The 26160-nt window shown below is 40.0% G+C and overlaps 1 protein-coding gene across 3 annotated transcripts in view; it reads right to left on the bottom strand.

Moving 5' to 3' along the window:
• PPM1B (protein phosphatase, Mg2+/Mn2+ dependent 1B) overlaps positions 1–25694 on the bottom strand; it is a 91859-nt gene extending 66165 nt beyond the window's left edge. For all 3 annotated transcript variants that reach the window (XM_080813198.1, XM_080813199.1, XM_080813197.1), the window contains exon 1: positions 25239–25694. The gene's annotated coding sequence lies outside the window, so the exon portion shown is untranslated. The remainder of the gene's footprint in view (positions 1–25238) is intronic.
• Between the last annotated feature and the right edge of the window lie 466 nt (positions 25695–26160).

Raw genomic sequence — 26160 nt, forward strand, 5'->3', positions numbered from 1 at the left:
AAATAAAGAAGAGAAACAATTTCTCGGAGCTGAGAGAAGACAGAAGCAATCAGACTCAAAGCCCACTGCTTGGGGAGAAATAGGGTAGGGGAAGGGAGCCATGTTCAGACAGATCACTGTTAACTTTTATAGGACCAAAAATTGAGAAAAATCTCTTAAAAGTTTTCAGGGACAATGTGGTAGTTCCCCAGAGAGTAAAAATAAAACTACCAAATGATCTATAATCCCACTTCTGGGCACATGTCCAAAAGGACTGAAGCACAGTCTCAGAGATACTTGCACACCCATGTTCACAGCAACATTTCACAATAGCCCAGAGGAGGAAGCAAACCCAAGTGCCCAATGACAGATGAATGGATACATAAAATGTGGTATATACACATACAATCATTATCCAGCCTTTTTTTAAAATAATTTTTTCTTTTGTCAAAAAACATTTTTTAAGATTTTTATTTATTATCTGAGAGAGAGAGAGAGAGAGAGAGAGAATGGGGGTGGAGGGTCAGAGGGAGAAGCAGACTCCCTGCAGAGCAGGGAGCTCAATGTGTGACTTGATCCTGGGACTCCAGGACTGTGACCTGAGCTGAAAGCAGTCACTTAACCAACTGAGCCACCCAGGTGCCCCAATTATTATTCAGCATTAAAAAGGAAATTTTTCGAATCACTGTACTGCATACCTGAAACTAACATAACACTGTATGTTAAATATAGTAGAATAAAGTTGAAAAAAGGAGGGGGGAAGGAGGGTAATTCTGACACAGGCTACAATATGGATGAACCCAGAGGACATTATGGTAAGTGAAATAAGTCAGTCACAAAAAAAGACAAATACTGTATGATTCCACTTATCTAAACTACTCAAATTCATAGAAACAAAAAGCAGAATTGTGGAGTTGTTTAGCAGGTACAAAGTTTCAATTTTGCAAGATGAAAAAGCTATGGAGTCCCACTGCACACCAATGTAAACACACCTTAACACCACTGTACATTTAAACTTATTACGAGGGTAAATGTTACGTGTTTTTTTAAGAACAATTTAGAAAATTGTTTAAGCTTTTAGGAATAATAATGAGACTAGAAATATACAAATTTGAGGCTACACAAATGTAAGAATCCAGGGGTGCTTGGGTGGCTCAGTCAGTTAAGCGTCTCCCTTTGGTTTAGGTCAAGATCCCAAGGTCCTGGGACAGAGCCCACATCAGACTCCCTCCTCTGCAGACAGCCTGCTTCTGCCTCTCCCTCTGCCCTGCTTGTGCTCTCTCTCTCTGTCTCACTCTATTTCAAATAAATAGATAAAATCTTTAAAAAAAAATTGTTTCTGGAGAGTATTTACTTTCCTCATTATAAGACTTCTATACAATTTTTTTAAACTAAGCACATAATTTTTAAAAACCTGAGCATGTATTACTTTTATATATAACAAGGAAAACAAGTACCTTTAAGTATATAAAAGTATCTTTATTAAGCTTTATAGACTGCTCATTATTTTTTTTAAAGGGTAGCTTTTTTTTTTTTTTAAAGATTTTATTTATTTATTTGACAGACAGAGATCACAAGTAGGCAGAGAGGCAGGCAGAGAGGGAGGAAGGGAAGCAGGCTCCCTGCTGAGCAGAGAGCCTGATGCGGGGCTCGATTCCAGGACCCTGGGATCATGACCTGAGCCGAAGGCAGAGGTCCAACCCACTGAGCCACCCAGGTGCCCCTAGACTGCTCATTATTAACAGATAATCAAACTGGGGCACCTGGGTGGCTCAGACGGTTAAGTGGCTACCTTCGGCTCGGGTAGTGATCCCAGAGTCCTGGGATCGAGCCCCACATCAGGCTCCCCGCTCAGCGGAGAGCCTGCTTCTCCTTCTCCCTCTGCCTGCTGCTTTGCCTACTTGTACTCTCTATCGCTGCGTCAAATAAATAAAACCTTTAAAAAAAAAAAAAAAGAACCAAATTAAAGTTAAATCAACCTTATTTTCTTATTGCCTTCCATTTAAAATATAAAGCATGTTTCTCTGAATTTAAAAAAAAAAAAAAATCAAGTGTCAGGGTGCCAGGGTGGTTCAGTCAGTTAAGTGTCCAACTCTTTTCTTTTTTAAGATTTTATTTACTTATTTGAGAGAGAGAGGGAGGGAGAGCATAGGAGTGAGAGAAGCAGACATCCCCCTGAGCAGAGTGCCCAACATGGGACTCAATCCCATATTCTGAGATCATGACAATGAGCTAAAAGCAGATGCTTATTAGCCAACTGAGCCACCCAGGCACCTCAGTTAAAATCATGTAGCCCTTGACCTCAGGTCAGGTCTTGATCTCAGGGTTGTGAGTTCAAGCCCCACACTAGGCATGGAGCCTACTTTAAAAAAATTGTTTTTAAGAGTCAATTGCAGGGCGACTGGGTGGCTCAGCTGGTTAAAGCAACTGCGTTCAGGTCGGGTCATGATCCTGGAATCCTGGGATAGAGTCCCACATCAGGCTCCCTGCTCTACGTGGATCCTGCTTCTCCCTCTCCCTCTACTGTTCCTCCTGCTTGTACAGGCGCGCGCGTGCGCACGCATGCTCCTTCTCTCTCTCTCTCTCTCTCTCTCTCTCTGTCAAATAAATAAATAAATAAGTCAATTGTAAAGGTAACAAAATGACATTTAGAAATGAAGACATCTAAGGCAAAACAAATTTACAGAAAATAGTCTTGCAAATACCAAGTAATTATAGCCTTCGTAATAGCAGTACTGGTATGTTATGTTCAAACTAGCCGGAATACTAAAAATTTGTAATTCAATAGCAGGGGGAAAGAAAAAGCAGGAACAGCATACAATTTGATTAATTTTATGTTGTGGATTGTAGTTCTAAGAATACTACTAAGCACCCCGGACTTTTAAACACTTTAAGGTTAAGTATCGCTTACTTCCTAAGTCAGATGATCTAGATTTCACAAGTCTGGAAAATTCTCAGCTATTATCTCTTAATATAATGTATTTCCTCAGTGCACTCTATTCCATATATTTGCAGTTAAAAGCAAAGACTCTAGAGGCACCTGGGTGGCTCAGTGGGTTAAGCCTCTGCCTTCAGCTCAGGTCATGATCCCAGGGTCCTGGGATTGAGCCCCGGCATCAGGCTCTCTGCTCAGCAGGGAGCCTGCTTCCCTTCCTCTCTGCCTGCTTGTGATCTCTGTCAAATAAATAAATAAAATCTTTTTAAAAAAATGTTTTGGGGCGCCTGGGTGGCTCAGTCAGTTAAGTGTCTGCCTTCAGCTCAGGATGTGATCCTGGGGTCCCAGGATTAAGCCCCATATTGGGCTCCCTGCTAAGCTTTTCCCAGTCCCTCAGCCCCTACCAAACCCCGCCCCTGCCTCATGCTCTCCCTCACTCTAAAATAAATAAATAAAATCTTAAAAAAAAAAAAAAAAGAAAGAAAGAAAGAAAAGAAATGTTTCTACAACACAGCCAAATAAGTACTCTTCACTACCAACCTTTTGCGAGACACAATGTAGAGGTTAAGAGCTTTTACTAGTGTAATACATTGCTAAAATTAATGATATATGGGGCCCATGGCTGGTTCAGTCTGTAAAGTACACAACCCTTGATCTCAAGGTTGAGATAAAGTAAGTTTAAGCGCCACAATGGGCATACAGATTAAAAATAAAATCTTTTTTAAAAAAGAAAATAGAGAGGGGTGCCTGGGTGCTCAGTTGGTTGAGCAACCAAGTCTTCCTTTTGGCTGGGGTCATAGTCTTAGGGTTACAGGATCCAGCCCAGCCCAGCATAGGGCCCTGCACTTGGTGGGAGCCTGCTTGAGATTCTCTCTATCCCTCTGTCCCTCCTCCTGCTTGTGTACACACACTCCCTCTCTCTAAAATTGTAAAACAAAATAAATCAAATAACAGCAGTAATAAAATCCATAATCAACTCACGCTCTAAGCGATGCTTGAAAAGTTACATGGTACTAATACCAATCCAGAGCCTTAAAGAGCACATTCTTTCAGGTGCTCGGGTGGCTCAGTCAGCTGGGCATTTGCCTTCAGCTCAGGTCATGATCCTGGGATCGAGTCCCAAGTTGGGAATCCCTGCTCAGCAGGGAGTCTGCTTTCTCCCCTTCCTAGTGCTCCCCCTCTGGTTCCTGCTCTCTCCCTCTCACTCTCTCAAATGAATATTTAACATCTTTAAGAAAAAAAAATGAGCATATTCTTTCACAAATATCCGCTTCAAACACTGGTCTCCACTTGACTGAGAAACAAAGAATACTTTTCCCTTCACTAAACTCACAGAAACAACACTTGGCTCTCATACTCCCTTCCAATTCTTGGTTCTTTCAGAATAAAATCAAAGTTCTCTCTTCTTCCAAATCAACTCCGCTGAACTATAGTATTAGTGGCATTTGCTTAAGATTTCTGAAATAATAACAGATATGCAAAGTTCACAATTGTTGAACTTAACAATTATTCAATTATTAAATTGATACTTATAATTTTTTATTATAATAGTTGGATAACTAGGCACTGACCACACCCAGTTCCAGTAATAGAGAGATGTAACTGATGGGAATACCAATTAATCTGGCTCTGAAGCTAGCATTTGATTTGGAACATTCATGCACGGTGCCCCCAGGTCTTTCCAACTAATTCTAGTAAATATCTGCTTGCCTTACAAAACAAAACAAACAAAAAAATAATCTCCCAAAGGTTGAAAGCTATAGCCCTAGATTATATTATAAAAACAAATCAATTAAGTCACAGATTTTGTGAATTTATAAGATTCACCAGATCTGAAAATAATTCAATTTTTTTTCAGATTTTATTTATTTGACAGAGATCACACAGGCAGAGAGGGGGGGAAGCAGGCTCCCTGCTAAGCAGAGGGCCCGATGCAGTGCTGGACCCCAGGACCCTGAGATCATGACCTGAGCCAAAAGCAGAGGCTTAACCCACTGTGCCACCCAGGCACCCCCAGATCTTATTCTAATTCAAATGCACAGCTAAAAATTTCAAGCTTAGGGCAATGGTACCACTTGTCAGTCCCTCCCCTCATCCTTCAATAAGGAAAAGGTAGGTCATGAAATGAAAATAACTGTCGACAGAGGCCTTTTGCTTCAGCTACTGTTTTAATGAGGAAAAAACCTTATCACTCTTTGGATATATATAGCATGGGCTAAAAATTATACTACATGCATGTCTGAACTGTGAATAATATGCATTCAGGTTATATCATATTGTTAACTCTGACAGCAATGCTCTACGCCAAAAACAATGATCTTTAAGATATGCAAGAAAATATCTGCCACAGATTTTTACATCCAGCAAAATGATTTCAAGCATAAAAGAGAGTAAACAAACTCTTATGAACCTGTAAGAACTCAGGGAATACTGTTGCCATGAGGCCTTCCAGAGGAACCTGACTTGAGATCATGATAGAAGAATGTTAGGATGGGACGCCTGGGTGGCTCAGTTGGTTAAGCGGCTGCCTTCGGCTCAGGTCATGATCCCAGCATCCTGGGATCGAGTCCCACATCGGGCTCCTTGCTCCGCAGGAAGCCTGCTTCTCCCTCTGCCACTCTGTCTGCCTGTGCTCTCTCTCTCTCTCTCTCTCTCTGACAAATAAATAAAATCTTTAAAAAAAAAAAGAAGAAGAATGTTAGGAGTAAGGAGGAGGACAAGAAAGAAGAGAAAAGGGTCTCCTGAGGGCAAAGAGACAGACTGTTGGATGAATGACCTTGGGAATGGTAGAAACCTCATTCCCAGTGGCCATCGTTGCCATTAGCTCAGATCCATGAAGCTCTGCCTGCCATCCTGGGCTGTCAAAAGCTAGAAGTGCCAGACTCTCTAGTACTCACCCAGGATCTATTTATTATGGGTCACAGAATCTGCAGAAAGCCAAGGCATGCCTTCTTCTTTTAAATCACTACTATTCCCTTCACAACTTCTTTTACATTAAAAAAAAAGTTATGAGTTTTAGCACAAAATAGACTTGAATCAAAGGCCAGCTCAGCCACTTATTGTGTGACTCTCTGTGACTCTGACCTAATAATTTAATTTCTAAAGCTGTGACAGATTCATCTAAAAGACAGGAGTAATAAAAGCACCTACATTACACAGTTGTCACAGTAAATGAATGAGAAGTGCAGGTTAACTGTGTAGGTCAGTGCTGGGCATAAAGTAAGTGCTTTAAAAGTATTAGCTATCATTACCATTATAACCCATAAATCAAACTGGTCTACCATAACCAACCTTAAGCATAAATAAAATCAGATGTAATCTAATAGTAAAATAAAGTTATAATTTACATCCCAGATCAACCATCCATATATAAATTGTCAGAGAAGAAAATATCTGATGTTTATCGGATGATTATCCTATGAATAACATTTTGAACTCTCAAGTTTTTCCAACGAGGCTGAACTATACTTAAATATTCATTAAAGGCTTTTTCACTGCTGAAATACTTTTCAGTGACTTCTGAAACCAACAAACCAGGAAAAAAAATTTAACTGGTTGTTACCAGAACGTTTTAGTTGATTATAATGCAGCAAAATCACTGCATTAATCTCAATTACATTCTCTTACATATAAAGTCCCTGTCAGACATATGAAGGGGAAACCACCAATATTAGATGTCTTGATTGTATTTGAGAAAAAAAAAAAGTTAATTCATGATAAGAACCTCAGATTAGAGTCCAATCCATAAAGCTCCATTCTGCCATCCAACTTGTTCCCACTGGTGAAGACCCAGAGTTGTTGCTGTTGTTGTTGCATACAATAAAATGCACCCAGGATGCCTGGGTGGTTCACTTGGTTAAGTGTCTGCCTTCAGCTCAGGTCATGATACCAGGCTTCTGGGACAGAGCCCTGCATCAGGCTCTCTGCTCAGTGGAGAACTTGCTTCTCCCTCTCCCTCTGCTGCTCCCCCTGCTTGTGCGCACACATGAGCGCGCTTCTCTCTCGCTGTCTCTGTCAAATAAATAAATAAAATATTTTTTAAAAAAATTTCCTTCATACCCCTTTGAAAACCAACCTCCCCTGAACTTCCAGACTTAGACAACCATTAATGTGCTGCCCACAGAGTAGTTTTGCCTCTTCTAGAATTTAATGTAAATGGAATAAATCCTTTCTGCTGGCTTCTTTCACTTAACATAATGTCTCCAAAATCCACCCACATTGTGTTTATCATTAGTTTATTCCTCTTCACTGCTTCCATGGCTTTTGAAAATGTGGGGTCCTAACAGAATTGAAAGAAGACTGAGAGGCAAAAGCTAAGTAGAGCAGTTTAGGCCTAGAAAGCATATATCACCAGCTACTTCCACGTGTCCATTAACAGTTTAATATTTTAAGATAAAAGATTTATTTCCCCTTGACTATCATAATACTAAATTTTTAAGCTAATGCTGCTGAAATTAGAGGGAGTTCATGTCCTATCTTTATTTGACTATGTAGATGATGAAATAGGGACTAACTGTACCTTGAACTTTGTCATGATCTGTGCTTGACTGTTTTACTACAACACTGAATTCAAACATATTGACAAATAACACCTTTTTAACTCTAGCAAAAAGCAGTCCAGAACTCAAATACATGCCCTTCCTAATCCCAACAGTTTTCCAACTGGCAATAACAATAAAAATGCAGAGCTACATGACTTAACTTCTAGTTGTTCTCTGTCCTCACCTCCCTACCAAATACATGGTTCCAGGTTACAAAAAGCAAATTACCAAAAGAAAAAAAAAATCAGACAGCAGAAAGTTTCAGGAGGCTTTCCGAGCGGATTTTATTGATAGGTTTGATTGTCTCTAGTGCCATGTTAATGAGTAGTTAGTAAAGTGGTACAGAACACAGCTCTAATGCACCATCATAGTCCTAACACCCACAGAAGTGAATTTACGTCACCCTAAAGGAACATCATAGTATGACCAACATATCTAGAATACTTCATTTAGGGAATGTTCCTTAGGCTATAATATGTAACTATATCACTACAAAAATCACCAAAACAACTCAGATACTGATGTCTTTTTTAGAATTAGCTACTCATTCTTCAGTCTGGTCTTAAAAAGGAGGCTTCTCAAGATAGTACTTTGTTGCACTTAACACTACCAATAACTCCTCCCCTTTCCTGAAACTCTTTCCACTTCTGCTGACTTTCAAAACACAAAACTCACAGTCATTCAGGCCCATTCTTTTTCAGTCTCCAAAATTCAAGAAAAGTACACTCCCCAAAATGGCAATTAGCCTCAACCCAAAACACAGTATCTACCCTTTGATCCATTCGTATTGCTTCAACTATCATTTTCTCTAATTTCTAAAAATTTTTTAGAAGATTTTATTTATTTATTTGACAGAGAGAGAGCACAAGCAGGGGGAGCAGCAGGCAGAGGGTGAGGGAGAAGAAGGCTCCCTGCCTAACAGATAGCTGGGATCACGACCTCATCCTAAAGCACACTAAACCAACTGAGCCACCCAGGTGCCCCTTAAAATATTTTCTTTAGTAACCTCTACCCCCAACGTGGAGCTCGAGTTTACAACCCCAAGATCAAAAGTCGTGCTTTATACTAACTAAGCCAGTCAGGTGCCCCGTTAGCCATCAATTCTACATTGACTTCTCAGATTTTTAATCATTAAGCTTGTCTGCTATATGTATCTCTTCAAACAGAACATAACCAAAATCTTCACCTCTGCCCCCAAACCACCTTCATATTCTAATCTATTTGCATTCACTACCTATTAATCCATCTAACCATAATCCTTCTTCTAGTAACTCAGGTTAATCTTTTACATAAATCCAATCACTACACACCAATCAATATTCCATCAAATCTCCCTTTTAAGTGTCTCTTTTATCCTACAGCCAATCCTGAGCATCACCATCTACTGTCTGGATTATCTAACTGCCTCCTAGTAGGTCTCCCTGACTTCAATCTCCCCTTCCTTCAGGCCACTCCGCAGATTTATCACCTGTTTCATTTCCCTAAAACATACCTGAAGTGTCCCAAAAAGAAGCAGTGGCCTTCCACTCCCCAAGTGACACAGTACAAAACGTCTAGTCTGAAACCTTCCCCTATAACCTGCCCTGCCTAGGCCTTACACCAGCCAAGTACCTCATTCTCATTCCCACCTTAATCAATCTGCTCTACCTTCTTTACGTGAACTAACTAAATCATTCAAGGCACCTAAGAAATAATCTCCTCGGGGTGCCTGGGTGGTTCAGTGGGTTAAAGCCTCTGCCTTCAGCTCGGGTCATAATTCCAGGGTCCTGGAATCGAGCCCCACATCGGGCTCTCTGCTCAGCAGGGAGCCTGCTTCCTCCTCTCTCTCTCTCTGCCTGCCTCTCTGCCTACTTGTGATCTCTATCTGTCAAATAAATAAATAAAATCTTTAAAAAAAAAAAAAAAGAAATAATCTCCTCTTTGTCACCATCACCAACCCTTCATCCCAGCCTCTCAGCACCCCTATATATAGTCATCCATACTCCTTTGGACATTTTTGCCTTCCTTATCCTTCCTACCCTAACTTGTGACTGTGACACCTAGCATGTATTAAGTAAAATACACGTTAAGTTAAAAGATACGTCTTAAAGGGGTGCCTGGGTGGCTCAGTGGGTTAAGCCTCTGCCTTCAGCTCAGGTCATGATCTCGGGGTCCTGGGATCAAGCCCCACATCAGGTTCTCTGTTCAGCAGGGAGCCTGCTTCCCCTGTTCCCTCTGCCTGCCTATCCGCCCACTTGTGATCTCTGTCTGTCAAATAAATAAAATCTTAAAAAAAAAAAAGATACATCTTCAAGAAAGAGTATCTTAATCAACCATTACAAAGTTCACAAAAAATAAATTGGCAGAGACCCAAAAACCTACTGGAACACTGATTAACCTCTGTCATCTACTGTAACACATATTAAGTAAAAGAAGTTTTTATTTCCAGCAATCTTTTAAAATGTTTAAAGTCATTTTATTAATTATTTTTATGATTCCTATATTTTATTGCTTTTATTTTCCAAATCAACCACCATTTCCAGGAATAGGCAATTCCACCATGGTCACTAAGTTTCTCCTCAAGGGCTTTGCTCATACATGGGAGCTTAGGTTTGTACATAGCATGTTACTCCTACTGATGTACTCAGCCACCCTGTTAGGAAATCTCATCACTTCCACCACAACACACCAGAACCTCCACACATTCATGTACTTCGTCCTCAGGAATCTGTCCATCTTAGACATGAGCTGTATTTCTGCCACTGTCTCCAATGCCTGTGTAAACTCTCTGACAACGCAGTCATTTCAGTGGTGATTTCCAGCAAATTCTACCTTTAAGATTTCACACTTAAAGCACCCAAACACGCCCACTTACTGCAGACAGGGTACACACTAAGGAATTTGTCACTTGGTTTGTTTCCAAATGCTCTACATTAAAGCACCCCCAACTCCTACCTCAGTCTTGCCCAATAAGCCCTGCCGGAGAGAACATCTTTGGCTCTAGACCGCATCCATTCAGTTGAACTCTTCCTAGGGGTATTTGGGCTTAGAGTTATGGAAAAGAGCAAGACTAAACTGAGCAAAAAGAATGTATGGAAGAAAATATATACAAAGTATTGTTTACCTTAAGAATAAAAGCAATCAGGGGCGCCTGAGTGGCTCAGTGGGTTAAGCCTCTGCCTTTGGCTCAGGTCATGATCTCAGGGTCCTGGGATTGAGCCCCACATCGGGCTCTCTGCTCGGTGGGGAGCCTGCTTCCCCCTCTTTCTCTGCCTGCCTCTCTGCCTACTTGTGATCTCTGTCTGTCAAATAAATAAATAAAATCTTAAAAAAAAAAAAAGGAATAAAGCAATCACCCCCTATATTACTATTCAATTATGACCATTCCAAACATTTACTTCAATCCAAATTATTTTTGAAGTTATTTCAAAACTACCTTTAGGTTAAAAATGGGATGGGGGCGTGTTTGTTTTTTAAAGGTTTTCTTTTTAAGCAATCTCCACACCCAACATAGGGTTTGAACCCACAACCCTGAGATCAAGAGTCATATGCTCCTCAGGCAGCCAGGTCCCCCTGAAATGTTTGTGTCATTTTATAGATACACCATGTAATTAATCCCTAAAAACTCTTAAAACACAATTAACAGTAACACCAGCATTCTAATGGCAAAGAAAATCTGTTATTTATACCTACAAGATTTTATCATTAAGGAAAAAACACAAAATGTGGGGCGCCTGGCTGGCTCAGTCAATGGAAATTGCTACTCTTGATCTGGGGTTTCTAAGTTCCAGCCCCATGTTGGGGGTAGAGATTACTTAAAAATAAAATCTCAAAAAAACCAAACAGGAAAAGAATAAACAACAAATGATACTAGCAAATACACAGGAAGAAAAATTCAAATGGCCACTAAACAAACATATGAGAATGCTCACCCTCACTAGTAATAGGAAAATGCAAATTTACTAATAGGAAAATGCAAAATTAAAGTCACAAGGAAACAGGGTCTCTCTCATCAGATTGAAGAAAAATAAATTCTCAATACCAAATGCAGACAAGGACACAGAGCTGTGCTGTCTGATACAGCCCACAGTGGCTAGTAAGAATTTGAAACATGGCTAATCCAAACTGAGATATGCTGGTAAGTATAAAATATATACCATATTTCAAAGAATTTAATCTAAAAAATGCAAAAACACCTCATTAATTTTTACTGTTTACATACTGAAATGGTTTCTTCAATAGACTAGATAAAACATATTATTAAAATTACCTTCACCTGCTCCTTTTTATTAAAGTGGCTACTAGAAAATTTTAAGTTATGCTTGTGCGCACACTCTCTGACAAAATCTTAAAAAATAAAAAAAAAGAAAAAAAATTTTAAATTACATGTATGGCCAATGTTGTATTTATGTAGGGCAGTCTGATATTGATCTAGAGCAACAGAAACTTTTGTGTACCATTAGTGGGAGCATGAACTGCTACAGCCACTTTGGAGAGAATTTTGGAAACACCTCGGTAGGTTGTACAATGAGAAAGGCCTACAATTCAGCAATTATACCCCTAAGTATGTGCTCTAGAGAAATTCTCACACATATGAATATATCAAAAGACACGTAAAGTACATTTTAATACTATCATTTACAGTCACAAAAATAATCCAAAGAGACTAGACTAAATGTGCTATAATGTGTATCCAATACATATGCAATACTATTAGAAAGAGAGTTACAGAGCAACAAGGAAGAACTTCGCAAAAATGTTAAGCAAAAAAAGCAAATTTTATGAAAAGACATTCCATATACAATCACACACAAAAACTGTAAAATCTCTTTAAGAGCTTGACGTTAAGAGTAGTATATGCTATTTAGTCACAGATACATACACAGAGATCATATACGTGAGGGAAGGCACAAAATCAGGACAGCGGGAAAGAAAGGATGAAATCTACAAGGGTAACAGGAGGGTTTCAAGTATGCTGGAATGTCCTATATCCTAAACTAAGCTGGGTAGTGGGTACTTCGGTGTTCATTTTGCTTTATAAATTTTTTACATCTGAAATGTCTCTGCTTTTAACATATGATTTTATGAACCACATACAGTACCATACTTTACAGTTTGAGAGATATAAGCAAAAACTTCACAATTTTCACCATGTTAGATGCAGTTATACCTTGAACATCATCAGGGTGCAGAAACTATACATAAAAACCAATTACGTGAATACCAAACATATAAACACCAATATTATACCTCTACTACCATTACAATGAGAAAAAGGGGACACTATATACAAACATACTAAATCAGGGCTCAGCAAAACTTTTCTTTAAAGAACCAAAAAGTAAGTATTTGGGGCTGTGCAGGGCCATATGATTTCTTTTGCAACTACCCAACCTGCCAAATCAGTGGGAAAGCAGCCACAGGGACCCCTGGGTGGCTCAGTTGGTTGAGGGTCTGCCTTGGGCTCAGGTCATGATCCCAGAGTCCTGGGATCAATTCCCACATCAGGCTCCTTGCTCAGCAGGGAACCTGTTTCTCCCTCTGCCTCTGCCTGCTGGTTCCCCTGCTTGTGTTCACTCTCTCTCTCTGACAAATAAAATCTTTAAAAGAAAAAAAAAAAAAAAGGAAAGGAGTCACACACATTATGTGAACAAATGAACATAACTGTGTTCTAATAAAACTTTATTTACAAAGCAGGCGGAAGACAAAATTTGCCCAATCAGCATAGCTAGGTGACCCCTGATAGATCCATATTCAAAAATGAAATCACAGAATGCCTAGATAGTTCAGATGGTATAGCATGTGACCCTTGATGTCAGGGAGGTGGGTTCGAGCCCCACACTGGGCGGAGAAATTACTTAAAAAATAAAATTAAAAAAAAAAAAAAGAAAGAAAGAAAGAAACCACTGAATCTATTAAGTAAAATTCTGAAGGAGAAATGGACTTGCATGGTAACAAAATATGCCACAATTTACCTGATAATCACTAAAGAGAAAATGCTCCTTGTTCATGGAGACATCTAGCAATCACCAACTTCACCTGTGATCAAATTTAGCCCTACTAACCGTGTGACAGGCATTTTGTGCCTTCTGACATGATGTAATATGAAGCAGCATCAACTATGAAGTATCCTGGCCAAAATGTTTAACCTGAATTTAACTCAAGTCTTTAGCTCTAATTTAACAGCTTACAGAAGACGAAGGAGTAAGTTTTTAAAAGATCTAAAAGAACCAGACAAATTCTGAATATAGGGTATATTACAAGATAATCAGTCTCTTCAAAGAGGGTCACTTTTTAAGTAGGTGTTTAAATTTAAAAGAGAATTGAGGGGCACCTGGGTGGCTCAGTGGGTTAAAGCCTCTGCCTTCAGCTCAGGTCATGATCCCAGGGTCCTGGGATTGAGTCCCGCATTGGGCTCTCTGCTCAGCGGGAAGCCTGCTTCCCTTCCTCTCTCTCTGTTGCCTACTTGTGATCTCTGTCTGTCAAATAAATAAATAAAATCTTTAAAAGAGAATTGAGATACAAGAGTAAATGCACGATCCTTCAGTGGACTTTGGTGTGGAAGGGAAAAGCTATAAAAGTCATTTTTGACCTAACTGGGGAAATCTACTTATGGACTGGGGATTAGTTGACTTTTGGGGATTAGATAATTGTGTTACATAAGATGACAGTATTGTAGGTAGGAAGAAAATGTCATTTTAGGGGAAGATTCATATTTAAGTATTTAGAGATGAAGTATCAGAAGGAGAAAAAACTAATTTTTAAATGATTCAGCAAAGCAAATATATATATTTGATTATATAAAGCAAATATGGTAAAAAAATATATAAATACTGTTGAATTTAAGTGGTGGATATATAGGTACTCAGTATACTATTAAAATGTTCTGTAAGGGGGCGCCTGGGTGGCTCAGTGGGTTAAGCCTCTGTCTTTGGCTCAGGTCATGATCTCAGGGTCCTGGGATCAAGCCCCACATCGGGCTCTCTGCTCAGCGGGGAGCCTGCTTCCCCCTCTCTCTCCGCCTGCTTCTCTGCCTACTTGTGATCTCTCTCTGTCAAATAAATAAATAATCTTTTAAAAAATAAAATAAAAATAAACATACATTATCATTCACTTTACAAATGAGAAAACCTGAGGTTTAGAGACAGTTAAGTAACTTGCTTCAAGTTACCCATTTACGGAGTGACAGGAGAGGAATTCAAATCCATGTAGTCCGGCTTTAGTGTCAACGCTCCCAATCATCACCCTCCTTTTGCAGCTTTTTCCAGAAATATACACCATTCCAAATATAAAGTCTTCTTACATTTAATATACACTTAAAAACACACACAAGTAAACTACGCTAAGCACCCTACAGCATTACCTAAATGCATAAAGCAGCAAAAATTCAGAAATATCTAAATGTGCTGATAAGAAGCCTCATGCATGTTTGTGAACAAGTAATTCTCATGTCTATGGGTATAGAATGGTTTTCATTCATATGTGACTAAGGATTTTATTATTAATATGGCATTACTCTGAAATAATAGAGTTAGAGCCTAAACACATATTCTCCTAATGTCATGACCATTTGGCTGACTCCTCTGACCATTTTTCATTTGGTATACTCCTGAAGCTACTGCTATATAGCATCTCCCAAACTGTTAGCAAAAATACTTGACAACGAATTAAATCTCAGACTTATCTTTGTTAGATTGCTTTCAGTCCTTGTAAAAATGCAGAGTCAATGTTATTCCAGCTAGCGCTCTAAAATTAACTATGCATCGCTTCTCTTTTCTTTTTTTTTTCTTTTTTTTAAGATTTTATTTATTTATTTGACAAAGAGAGATCACAAGTAGGCAGAGAGGCAGGCAGAGAGAGGGGAGGAAGCAGGCTCCCTGCCGAGCAGAGAGCCCAATGTGGGGCTCGATCCCAGGACACTGAGATCATGACCTGAGCGGAAGGCAGAGGCTTAACCACTGAGCCACCCAGGTGACCCTCGCTTCTCTTTTCTATTCAGAATATACCTTACACTGGACTCCATAATTTACCCATGCAATATATGCCTGAACAGAAACAAAAGACCCACCTACAAGAATTCCAGTCTGCAGGGTGATCAGAAAGTCCTAACATACAGATGTTATTTTAACATTCTGTACTGGAATATCAATAAACCATTTATTGTCTGTGCATCTGTGCTTCCAGACCTGGTGGCCCCCCTGTAGTTAAATAAATATCAAGAAATCACAGACAGAGGCGCCTGGGTGGCTCAGTGGGTTGGACCTCTGCCTTCGGCTCAGGTCATGATCTCGGGGTTCTCGGATCGAGCCCCGCTTCAGGCTCTCTGTTCAGCAGGGAGCCTGCTTCCCCCTCTCTCTCTGCCTGCCTCTCTGCCTACTTGTGATCTGTCTGTCAAATAAATAAAATCTTTAAAAAAAAAAAGAAAGAAAGAAAGAAAAGAAATCACAGAGGCAGAAAAGGCAACACAAACCAAAAGCACAAGAGAAGAGCAAATATGCTGAACACAAACCTATCACTAAGACTCAAGATGTTGGATGAGCAATAACGTAATCTAAATCCTCACTAATCCTTCCAAACTTCTACTTCCCTCACAAAGCAGAGTTAGAGGCATAGAACAAAAAAAGAAGAGTATAAATGAAAACTATTATATATTAAGGCAAAAGTTACCATTTCACTTTCACATTTTGCTTCAAAACACTTGAGGACAGAATAGCAAGAAATTAAACTCAGTTTCCTTACATTTAGGACCTACAACCACAAAGCCTTAATAAAATTCTGTACTATAGAAATGAAACCAGTTATAAGAGATAATTTAAGACATCAAGTAAGGCTTTGTTTTGTTTTCTAATCTAAAATGCTATACAGCTTGGTGAACATGGTCTGACAGCACTAAATTTAATATATATTCAAAAAGTTCAAATTCTGGGACGCCTGTGTGGCTCAGTCAGTTGAGCGAATGACTCTTGGTTTTGGCTCTGGTCATGATCTCAGGGTCGTGGAATCAAGCCCCACGATGGGCTAAGGCTCTGCATGCTGCTTGGAGTCTGCCTGAGATGCTCTCCCTCTCCCTTTGCCCATCCCCAACTCACACTCTCTAAAATAAACAAAATCTTCCAAAAAAAAAAAAAACCCCAGTTCACATTCTTCAGCACATCAGCACTTCGATAAAAAAGTGATAAATAAGTCACAAAAAACATATTAAAAGTGAAACTAGTAATTTGAAGGCTTCATTTGGGTCCTAAAAATGAAGTCTCTTAGGTCATGAATGGAACCAGTGTTCATTTTTATATTGAGGCCCTGAAATACACACAAGTTGATTTGCTTTAAGATAAAAAAAAAATCTCAATTCATTGCAGCAAGCAAGATCACATGAGAGTCTGACTCAATGCCTCACAAATGAAAGCAAAAGACCATTATGTATTAAGATAAAAACAAAGATCAAAGATCTCTCATGCTTATCTTAAATGTGCAATGTTTGTGTAAACTCAGGAAGAGACATTTTTACCAAACTGGATCATCACTAGGAAAGGTACGTAACACACAGTAGAAAAATAAGCATCTGCTTCGTATCATGCAATAAGACACCCTCATGCAGGAATTTACAACGCAGGAGAAACAAAGGCACAACTTCAAATTACACACCACAGCTCCAGAATTAAGGGAAGCGGTAACAAATATACAGACCAATTTTAGCATAATAAACACGGACAGACTGGCTCCATCAGCTATCTTCAACAGAACTGTCAAATAACCAGAAAACAGAAGTAGCAGTCACAAATCAGAGGCACTATTTCCAGACACTAATGGCCATTCACTAATCTTTCAGTTATACTCACAAACGAACACACACAGCAACAGCGTTTTTTCTAAACACAAATGACAACATACATTTTATATGTGCATCCCAAGTTACGTAAACCAGTCTTTCTGTTAAAAAGTCCTGTTTATCCTGCTCCCATTATCCTACCTTCTCCCATTTTCCTGTCTAGGAACTCATCTATCCAAGCATGGGCAGTAAATGGGAAACACCTGAAGACCCTAGCTTTCCTCATGGCTCATACAGGGATTGCTTTTCTCTCTTTGGCTCACCTTTTAATCTTAGGCACAACAATTATTTCCCCCTTCCTACTTCCGCTTTCCATGTATCACTTTTTGTCTAGTTACAAAAAAACTCTTCTTCCCTCTTTTATTTTTCTTCCCTCTCTTTTGTTAAAAATGGAGTAATGCGGGGCGCCTGGGTGGCTCAGTGGGTTAAAGCCTCTGCTTTCGGCTCAGGCCAGGATCCAGGGTCCTCAGATCGAGCCCTGCGTCCTGCGTCGGGCTCTCTGCTCAGCAGGGAGCCTGCTTCCCTTCCTTTCTCTCTGCCTGCCTCTCTGCCTACTTGTGATCTCTATCAAAGAAATAAATAAAATCTTTAAAAAAAAAAACGGAGTAATGCTGGGGGCACCTGGGTGTCTCAGTTGTTAAGTGTCTCTCTTCAGCTCAGATCGTGATCCCAGGGTCCTGGGTTTGAGCCCCATATCAGGCTCCCAGCTCTGCAGGAAGCCTACTTCTCCCTCTCCCTCTCCCCCTGGTTGTGTTCCCTCTTTCACCGTCTGTCAAATAAATACATAAGATCTTTAAAAAAAGAAAAAATAGTAATGCTCTGTGTGCCTGCGTGGCTCAGTCATTAAGTGTCTGACTCTTGATCTCAAGGCTATGAGTTCAAGCCCCACACTGGGCAGGGAGAGCCTATTTAAAAATAAATAAATAGTAAAGCTCTAGGGTCTCCCAACTGACTCAGTCAGTGGAGCACATGACTGTTGAGCTCAGGGTGGTAAGTTCATGCCCCACATTGCATGTAGAGCTTATTTTAAAAAAAAAAAAAAAAAAGTAAAGCTGTAATCACAGCGTCTAAGTGTAGTATAGAAAACACCATACATCCCAAACTGTCCACTCCTGATTTCAGTCATCCATAAAGGGAGCACAGTTGTAATGTAAACTGAGGCAGTGTGTTTGCTATCAGAATATAAAACCTATGAGGGCAGGGATTTTTGTCTGTTTTGTTCAGTCTTCAGCCATGAATGGTACTTTGCATGTTAGAAGGCACTCAGGGAATGCCAAAATAATGGCTGAGGATAGGGTGGCTACAGACTAAATACTATACTATTAAATACATAGAATTCTTTATTTCTCAGTGGGCTGGTAGCCTACAGTAAGTAAAAGTTGCTCATATCTGAACTTGATCATTTAGAGTTGCTTTGAGGTCATTATTTCCTCTTTGTAAGGGACAAAGAAGAAGGGTCACCTTTATGTTATAGATAATACCAGTTCATTAACTCAGAATTGAATGCTTTAATGAGAAGAGGGGGAAAAGAAACATTCTTTCCCAAGAGAGGGTAACTATCCATAGTAGTAAGGACATTCCTAGATTCCCCTACACCTAAGGACACCTATTAACTATCCCTTTTCCATGTTAAGAGTGCACTTATATATACCTACACCAAGAAAATAAAATGCAGTTAGACTTAAGAATCACTGACATTACTCTCAAGGTTTAAAGTGTTTTTTTTTTTTTTTTTTTTTTTAAAGATTTTTTATTCATTTATTTGACAGACAGAGATCACAAGTAAGCAGAGAGGCAGACGGAGAGAGAAGGGGGAAGCAGGCTCCCTGCTGAGCAGAGAGCCCGATGCGGGGCTCGATCCCAGGACCCTGGGACCATGACCTGAGCCGAAGGCAGAGGCTTAACCCACTGAGCCACCCAGGCGCCCCTCAAGGTTTAAAGTGTTTTGAAATCCATCAGAACTTCACAAATTACTCTATCTTTTATCAAACCTGCTTCTCAGGTCTACACTATTTATCCAAAAAAAAAAAAAAAAAAAAAAAAAAAAACCCAAACAAACCTATTCACTTAGTTTCTTTTTATATTACACACTTGATTATACCTAATAACCACATTTTTAAAAGTTTCCCACAAAGGAAAAGATTTTTCATGTTTCTGGCACACAAATGCACTTAACCTACACAACCTATTTTGAAGTGGGGGCCACTCTATGTAGACAAAAAGCACAGCAACACTACACACAGGTCTTATCCTGCTATACCCCTGCCAATAATTGGTCCCATCTCTAAAAGTGAGACAAGTTCCTCTAAAGTCTTCCAAGGTTCATCTCTTTCTCTCCTCTAAATATCAGGCCCTGTATTTAACAGTCTTCTTTCGTTCAAAGGAAATGTAAAACAAGTTTTCCAACAAGGGTTATGTTTCCAAACTTCGAGGTCTTTAATTTTCAGAAAGATATCAATTGAAAGTCAGTAATTTCATACTGATATTTAAACATACTAAAAAAAAGAGAGAGAGAGAGAGAGAGAGAGAAAGAAACCTGAGTCCATTTTTAGTAAATTAATATTAAACGAGTAAATGAATGAAGTTTTAAATTGGTAAACTGTAAAAAAAAAAATAATAAAATAAAATAAAATAAATTGGTAAACTGTGCTTTAAATGTTGCAAACTATATTAAATTTGTCTAAATATATGAACAAGTTAAAATACCACAACTGGGGAGACAAACCATAAAAGACTCAATCTCAAGAAACAGACTGAGGGTTGCTGGGGGGGAGGGGGGACTGGAGAGGGTGGTGGGGAAATGGACATTGGGGAGGGTATGTGCTATGATGAGTGCTGTGAAAATGTGTAAACCTGGCGATTCACAGACCTGTACCCCTGGGGATAAAAATACATTATATGTTTATTAAAATAAAAAAATTAAAAAAAATAAAACAACAATGACAGCTAAAACAAAAACAAAACAAAACAAAAAAATACCACAACTGACTGTTAAACTACTAGGTTCTTTTTTTTAAAGACTTTATTTATTTGACAATGGGAGACAGTGAGAGAGGGAACACAAGCAGAGGGAGTGGAAGAAGGAGAAACAGGCCAGTTTACTGCCAAGCGGGAAGCCCGATGCAGGGCTTGATCCCAGGACCCTGAGATCCTGACCCAAGCCAAAGGCAGACACTTAACAACTGAGCTATCCAGGCACCCCTAAACTACTGGGTTCTTAAAGTTAAACTACTTAACTACTACTTAACTACTTAACTACTTAACTACTTAAACTACTGTGTTCTTATAAGTTATAACATACAAAGGGTACCACTATAAAAAGTATATGTCATGCCAAGAAATAAGAAGATATTGTAGATGTGGTCACAAGTCAGCTGCAGCTAAAAAAGAAAAATATTTACTCGAGAATTCTTCTATGTCATGACTTACCATAATCCAGAGCAAAATGTTTATGTCTGTTATTAACATTAAACTGAAAGGGAGAAATAACACATCCTGAAGTTTGAATGAAAATTTAAAAACAAAAAAAGAATGAGCTACCTTATGGTATTTGTTTTCTAGGCTGCTAGATGATGCTAAAAATAAAATTTCATGATCTTTATAAAATCTGAGAAATTAAACTAGCATATATAGACTACACTTTTGGAAAAATTCATCCCATCAAGAATTTAGAAAAGACTTTTTTTTTTTAATTTTTAAAAATTGTATTTATTTGGGGCACCTGGGTGGCTCAGTGAGTTAAGCCTCTGCCTTCAGCTCAGGTCATGATCTCGGGGTCCTGGGATCGAGCCCCACATCGGCTTTCGGCTCGGCCTCCTTCCCTTCCTCTCTCTGCCTGCCTCTCTGCTTACCTGTGATCTCTGTCAAATAAATACAATCTTTAAAAAAAAAAAAAAGATTGTATTTATTTGACACAGAGAGAGAGAGATCACAAGTAGGCAGAGGGAGAAGGGGAAGCAGGTTCCCCGCCGAGCTGAGAGCTGATGTGGGGCTGGATCCCAGGACCCTGAGATCATGACCTGAGCCGAAGACAGAGGCTTAACCCACTGAGCCACCCAGGCGCCCCTTTTTATCATAATATTGATAATATCATAATATTGATTCAACTACCTGATCAAATAACTCAGGTTAGTCTAAATGGTGGTTTTCTTTGGGGGAAGGAGAGGATACAGCTTAAACACTGAAAAGTGTAACTCAGGGGCACCTGGGTGCCTCAGCTGTCAAGCATCTGCCTTCGGCTCAGGTGGTCCTGAGATCCAGCCCCACATTGAGCTCCGGGCCAGCCCTGGGGGCGGGGGGGGGGGGGGGGTCCGCTGCTCAGCGGGAGGCTTGCTTCTCCCTCTCCCCCCTGCTCGTGCTCCCTTCTCTCTGTCTCTGTCAAATAAATAAAATCTTTACCAAAAAAAAAAAAGTGTAACTCAAGTCCAGTTTCCACAAAGAAGTTAAACCACATTAAAATGTTTCATTTGAAAAAAGATTTCAAAATGGCTAATCAGAGATATTAGCATACTTAAATTACTCCAGAAGATCAAGTTATTTTCTTTCAAATCAATATTTTGTTACAAACAAGTATCATCAACAGAAATAAGGATAAAACAAAGATTATGAAGAACTTTTTCTTCACCTATACTTGTTAGATCAGTTGCTGGAAGATGACAGATCCTGTCATTTTATAAATTTTAAAGTAAAGCAAAAACTACAAAAACCAATATTCCCCAAATCTACCCTATTTCCCTTCACCATTTAGTCTGAGTACAAAACAGTGGGATGGAAAGTAGTCAGATTACATTTCCAGGGTCTACCTAGTATCTGAGAAGTTTACCTCATAGACAGTCAATTCCCTTAATCTGCAATACCACTGATATAATATATAAAGTATATTTCTACCATAAAACTTTAAAGCTACTAAGACATTATTTGGTTTCAACCCAAATTCTGAAATTAGCTAAGGAAAAAATAAGAAGACTCAAATACACTGTAGGAAAAAACACAATGGATATCCAGAAGTACCCATATTCCCCCAAATTATCTTACCACTAACCATAATTTTATATTTTATGTTTAGTATTACTTGAATAAATTTTGTTATTCAAATTCTGGAATTTAAAAAGTTTATTCTAACTCTGACACTGTCAGTTGTTTCCCAACTAACTTTTTCTTAAAATCAGTGAACTGTGAAAGGCATAGTTCACAGGAAAAGTAAAATACGTTATATTTTAATAAGTTAATTTTATTCACTTTATCTTATGAAAGAGCACTTACATCTTATGAAAGACTACTATGGAGTTAGAATTATACTATTTTACTACTTTTAGCCTAGGTAATGTCACAAGATACTTTAAAATAGTTACATGTAACATACAAGGTTTCATACAATGTAGATAATATGTGTAACTAACACCAATGGGAGGGGATTCACTGTCAGTATCATGTGTAATAAAACAAATGTTTGGGGCGCCTGGGTGGCTCAGTGGGTTAAAGCCTCTGCCTTCAGCTCAGGTCATGATCCCATGGTCCTGGAATCGAGCCCCGCATCGGGCTCTCTGCTCAGCGGGGAGCCTGCTTCCTTCTCTCTCTCTGCCTACTTGTAATCTCTGTCTGTCAAATAAATAAATAAAATCTTTAAAAAAAAAAAACAACAAATGTTTACCAACTCATTTACAAGGGCATGTTTAAAAACTGAGCCAATGGCGAAACAATTGTAATGCATCTCCAGAATCACTGAACTACACTATGGCAAATTCTACACTTCCAAGAGTGCCAAGAATCTATCGGCATCAGATTTTAATTCAAAAGACTTCGTAAAAAATGTACATAATAGGAACATAAATTTTCACGAGAAAACCACTTCTTCTGAACTTTTTAGTTCAGATATTCTTAGAAGCACAGCTATTTAGACATGCCATTCCTTCAGATGATGTAATCTTAAGGGATTTGGTAATTAGAACATGTTAATTACTTACATAAAATAATATTTATTGCCATGACTATCAGACAAACTTTAAAAGCTTTCACCCATTCCTGGGGTCTTCACAGAAATCAGACACCCGGTATGAGAAAACAGGTGTTGAAAGCTTCACTGGTCACTTCTAAGAGAATGATTACAACATAAAGAAATTCAAAGGATAATGTACAAAAACTGGAAGATCTTAACTACCGGGTATGAAAGATCACATAAAAATACTATTTCATGTTGATAAAGCAACATAGAGAGCCACTGTAGAAACTGTGATAAGACTTTATGAGAGCAAAACTAAATGAAAGGGAAAAACACAACCACCATTAAAATAACTCAGAGAGAAACCAAAAAGCACAGTAAAAATCAGAATTATCCTGAAAAAAAAATGTTGACCAAAAAAACTGTTCTAAATACTAAATTTTAAAAGTTCAACTGAAGCAACACATTGCCCATTCAAGAAGCCTACAAAAACATTTCTTTAAAAATCTCCATTTTAATAGTTTAACTTCATATTTTTTAAAGCCTGTACACTTGGAAAAGACTATAATAATTAGAATAACCTGTCTCTATTTAGAAATGCTCTATTAAAAAGGAGGCCAACACGAGGAACTTTCTTATTGCACAACAGAGAAAGTAAATGAAATAATGTCCATTAACATTCAGTGTGGATGGCATGTTTCTCCACCTCCCAGAACATACAGACTTACACTATCTGACCTGAACAATCTACCACTTCTACATCCATGCAGTAGCTCAAATAAAATGAGTTCCTGTGTTAATTCCACAATAAACCTCAGAAATTCTCACATCACAGTTGTAAACGTTTGTTAACAGAAAAAGAATGTTTTTCCCAAAATAGCTACATATCACTAAGACTACTCAAATTCCTAAATAATCCTTTTACAAGACTCCTGCCAACTTTATTTTGATACATTAAACATGTGGAGCCTATTTTAAAAGGTCTTTAACTGTGACTTCATGAAAACAGCTTCCTAGTTAGTTCATAAAATATATTCTTTTTAAAGTTTTCACGTTGTTTTTAAGCCGACTTGAATAGAGATGAATCTGGGCCAGCTATCAAATGCTTAAGAAGCAGTTTTGCCAAATAAGATGGGCAAATGTTCTAGATCTGCTAAATCCAACATTAGAGGTCAGGCAGCTTAAAAAATGAAATAACTATTTTCAACATTCACTGACCCCTCGTTTTTAAAATTACCTCGGTGTCATTTTCACATCTGACGTTTAAGAATACAATCTGTTTTTTTTGTTGTTGTTGTTTTGTTTTTTTCTTTTTTTCTGTTTTTAAGGATATTAGGCTCAGTTTAAAAAAAAAAAAAACTAATCTGCTGCAAAAAGCTGGTTAGTCTACTCTTGAAGGGTGTCTGGAAGATTTGGATTGCTGGCGGTAGAAGTTTCATTTAAAAACTTCTCTGTTAAAAAGAACGACATCCGGAAAGGATCGCTAGAGAGAAGAAAGAAGAGAAGCCCGGAGTCGGCTAAGAAAAGAAGCGATTTAAAGCCACTAAGAAGGAAGGTGGTAGTGAGACGCACAGACAGAAGAGCGAGAAAGAAGATTTAACAAGGAAGTGAAGTGGAGCGCAGAGGGGGGCAGAAACTGATGAGGAAACAAATGGGAAAGGTAAGGTTTTCGAATAAGCACGATCCAGGAAGGGAAGAGTTAAGGCCTGGGGTAGCCCCGGTGTTTCGGTTTCAAAGAGATGCTCGCGGACTGGAGAAGAGAAAGGGGGAAAGCAGTTTACTTCCAGGCGCTGGAGCAAAGTAAAATTCCCTGCCCCGAGCCTCTCCCAGACTCGGCCGAGCGCGGAGGCGGCGGCTGGGGAAGGGGCCTACCCAGGAGCTGGGCCCAGCGTTCTGCTCCCCCAGGCTCCACGGCAGAAGAGGCGAAGATAAGGCAAGCAGGGCCCGCGACCGTGGCCCGGCGGCACCCCGAAAACAGTGCGGGGCCTCGGCGGTACCGGCGAGCCGTTTCCCCTGCGGCGGGGCGCCGAGCGGCCTTACCTGGGGCGAGGGAGGGAAGCGAGGTCTAGGGCGTCTGCTCTCGCCCGCCGCAGAGAACCCCTGATGCACTCAGCTCGGGCTTCCGACCGAGGCGCGACCCTGCCTCAGCCGCGGCTTCCCCGTCAGGGTCTCGGCCACCGCCTCCGCCGCCTCCGGGGCTGTTTACACCGTCGGGCCCCGCACGCCGCCGCCGCCGCCGCTGCCGCCTTCTCTCCACCCTAGCGCCGTTGCCGATTCGGCCGCCGCCACCTCCTCCGCCGCAGCCTCGTCTCTCTGGAGCATCTTCCAGCCACCGAACCCTGAGAAACAGAGACTCCAGCCGCGCCGGCAGGAAACTCCCCCGCAACTGCTAGGGGGACCAGGCGGTCAGAGCACCGGCGGCTTTTCCGCCATTGAGCAGCAGCCGCTCCGCTCCTTCTGCAACCCCCTCCCCGCACCCTGTCCTCCCCGCCCCTCGGCGAGCCCCGCCCCCAGCTCCCACCCATTGGGGGCGGTGCAGCCTCTCCCTACATTCGGTTGGCTAATCGGCCCGTCAATCACCACCCTCCCTCCCACTTCGGCTGCTCTGTACCTCGGTACTTAGCTTTCCCCGCCCACAATGCCCCGCCTCTCAGGTCCTAATTTCCCATTGGGCATCAGTGACCACCTTCAATTGGCAAGGTCAACTATCCATCAAACACCGCCCACTGAGTGAGACCCAACCCTTCATTACCATTTACTTCACTCAGCCACGCCTCTGGGCGTTAGGGACCAACCCACCCTAACAGCCATAAGTAGAGATCGCCATCAATCAAATAACGCCCACCTGCACTCCGCCTCGCAAAGGCCGAGCCCTAGCGATTCTCTTTTCTTATTGGTCCAAAGGGTGACCCGAACCCTTAATCATTGGCTTTCCGTGCGTGTCCGTCACTGAACCAATTTC

Source organism: Martes martes, assembly GCF_963455335.1.
Source record: "Martes martes genome assembly, chromosome: 9".
Classification (NCBI taxonomy): Eukaryota; Metazoa; Chordata; class Mammalia; order Carnivora; family Mustelidae; genus Martes; species Martes martes.